This window comes from Macrobrachium nipponense, chromosome 39 (genome assembly GCF_015104395.2).
Source record: "Macrobrachium nipponense isolate FS-2020 chromosome 39, ASM1510439v2, whole genome shotgun sequence".
In the NCBI taxonomy this organism is placed as follows: Eukaryota; Metazoa; Arthropoda; class Malacostraca; order Decapoda; family Palaemonidae; genus Macrobrachium; species Macrobrachium nipponense.
Window position 1 is genome coordinate 11,169,879 of NC_061099.1, and position 3,393 is coordinate 11,173,271.

At 28.4% G+C, this 3,393-nt stretch overlaps 2 protein-coding genes across 3 annotated transcripts in view; one reads left to right on the top strand and one right to left on the bottom strand.

Annotated features, from left to right (window-relative positions):
• LOC135210112 (vascular endothelial growth factor receptor kdr-like) overlaps positions 1-3,393 on the top strand; it is a 306,237-nt gene that overhangs the window by 266,726 nt on the left and 36,118 nt on the right. The window lies entirely within an intron of this gene.
• Positions 1-3,393, bottom strand: part of LOC135210114 (uncharacterized) — a 163,910-nt gene that overhangs the window by 17,303 nt on the left and 143,214 nt on the right. The gene's annotated exons all lie outside the window — the stretch shown is intronic.

Below are 3,393 nucleotides of genomic sequence, written 5' to 3' on the forward strand. Positions count from 1 at the left end.
ACAGAATATCACTGTAAGGACAATAAAGAAACTCGCAGCTTATTGTTTACTTGCACTGCACTTGAAAAAATACGGTTTTGATTGACATTAAATAATAATTCATAAATTAGAGTAGTAACAAAAAACATACAACAACTGATAGCGAGCACAATCTGCTTGCTTTATAGCCCAATTATATAAGTCGATCAACAATGTGAAAAACAAAAGAACCGGAATTGTAAATCATCAAACCTTAATCACCTGTTTCAATACTTATATTAATGTAATGGAATTTGCGTTACCAACACCTTTGGCAAATATTAGAAGCAAATCAAAAGGACAAATTAATCACCCATATTTTTGAAATATGATGCTGAACATAAATAGCAGTTTACATCCTTAAGCAAATCAAGAATGAAAAAAATAACACTTTGTCCTTCATTTTGGTATGATACTTATTTAATGTTATATGTTCCTGGCAATAGTTACATAATTTTTTTAGTATATTAATATAATCAAAGTGATAGTGCCCCTGATTTTCATAATCTAGTATGTTCACTACTTCTGTCAGTACTATTAACAGATTTTGTAGGATGCAAACTGCCAAACTAGTGTCAGATTTGATTTAGGCTATATATAAAACAATAACTTAATGTTCTTAAAAGAATAGTATGCAAATTAAGATAGTGTAAATGTTGAAAAATATTTGGCTGCTATTCCTGAAATCAACCTAAGCTTCAAAATTGTGTGACCACATCGAATATACAGTAGTTGTTCCTGTCAGTTATTTTCTTTATATTCATAACCCATGATCAGTAATGAATGAGATTAAACTCATTGTTTTTTTAATACCACTCTTAAGTAATTCTTCTGGTCATGGAATTGGTCAACCTTCTTTGACCCCTGAGTATTTGATGAATAACTCTGAATGTAGATCAACCTGTTTTATTCCTCTGTAAAGTTTGTTTAACAAACAACAAATTTTCTAATATCGTAAGAAACATTTTCCAGAATCATCATTATTTTAATTTTATGCATTCCATAACTTTTTTGGAGTTGCATCTACAAGTATCATTACGAACAAACCCTCTGGTCACTATCCAGTCGCAATAATTACTACATAGATATCTGAGGTTACATGTTTATATCTGTACTATATAAACAGAGCTGGAGTCAGTTTCCTATTTTTCCCTGTTTTTTGAAGAGTGAAAACTCTTGTAGTTTATATCAGTTACTTCATTCCTCCAAATTTATTTGGTGGCAACTTTTAATGCTTTGGTGTAAGTTCGTTTATAGTCTCAGTTGCTCTTGCTCATCTTGTTTAAAGTTCTGTCATTTCTGAGATGGGAGTGAGGCCTAATAATGACTATGACTAAAAGACAAAATTATATGCAACCCTATTAACAATGGCAGTCGAAACTTGATCGTGGTCACATCAAACATCTCACTGTTTGAAGATGGTGTAACCCACCTCACTCGCAGTGGGAATTTATTTGGTATCTTTGGGGAAGGAGGAGGTGAAGAGGTGTTATCTGGTGCATGTTCACATAATTAGTTCCTTGACTAAAAGGCCATGAGGAGTCTTGTATGTAGTTGTCTGCTAGTGCTGAGGACTGTGGACGTAGACAGTTTTATGTCTTAGGGAACTGTTGGGGCTCAATATAAATATCGCCAAGGCTCTTAGTTGATGGCAGCTTATCTTGATGTAAAGGGATTCCTCTGTGTGGGCAAGACTGTCGACCGGGATTCGAGTTTTTACTTTGAGCTTCCTCCTCAAAAGTGAACCTATGAAAATGAGAATAAATTTTGTTTTGGTAACTTTAATTTTTAAACATGTTCAAACATAACTGTCAGGAAGTAGCTATATATATATATATATATATATATATATCTATATATATATATAATATATATATATATATATAGCTATATATATATATAGCTACTTCCTGACAGTTTATGGTTGAAACATGTTTAAAAAATATATATATATATATATATATATATATATATATATATATATATATATATATATATATATAGTATATATATAACTATATATATATATCTATATATATATAGATATATATATATAGATAGATATATATATAATAGATATATATATATATATATATATATATATATATATATATATATATATAGATATATATATATATATATATATATATATATATATATATATATATATATATCTATATATATATATATAGACTTCAGGAGGGTCCATGATAACACATGTTGTTTTAAAAAGGCCATGTTTATTAACAGCAAAGAAACGTTTCGCACTACTCAGTGCATCATCAGTCTGTCAAAGGTAAAAGACAATAAAATACATTAGAACATAAAAAGGAATTTCAAAGGTAATTAAATTTTACAAGTTAAAACAATAAAAAGTAAAAGAGTATAAAAGTACATAAAAAAGAAAACCAGAAAACAAAAAGAGACTACCAAAACACCAACCATCTATAAGCAGGAGAGAAGAGGGAATGACATACAATGACGTCCAAGGCCAGACGACAACTATGCCAGATACAAAGTTCCTGAGGAAGTATTACTATTGAGAGAGGGAAACCAGTCTTTTAATATACAATATATATTAAAAGACTGGGTTCCCTCTCTCAATAGTAATACTTCCTCAGGAACTTTGTATCTGGCATAGTTGTCGTCTGGCCTTGGACGTCATTGTATGTCATTCCCTCTTCTCTCCTGCTTATAGATGGTTGGTGTTTTTGGTAGTCTCTTTTTGTTTTCTGTTTTATGTACTTTTTATACTCTTTTACTTTTTATTGTTTTAACTTGTAAATTTTAATTACCTTTTGAATTCCTTTTTATGTTAATAATGTATTTTATTGTCTTTTACCTTTGACAGACTGATGATGCACTGAGTAGTGCGAAACGTTTCTTGCTGTTAATAAAACATGGCCTTTTTAAACAACATGTGTATCATGGACCCTCCTGAAGTCTATATATCTTGCTGACTGGAAGGATTATTATATATATATATATATATCTATATATATATCTATATATATATATATATCTATATATATTATATATGTATATATATATATATATATATACTATATATATATATATATATATATATATATATATATAATCGATATATATATAGATATTATATAATAGATATATATATATAGATATTATATATATATATATATATATATATATATATATATATATATATATATATATCTATATACTTCTTATCTAACAGATACAGTCTAACCCAATTCGTTTTTACCTATATCATCAACTAAGTATTAATCCTAATTCTTACCTTTACACCATCAGTTTTTACTCTTCCATCTCTACTCTTACTGACATAATATCTGCCAACTCTTTTACCTACCTAATTCTGATAATTTTTAG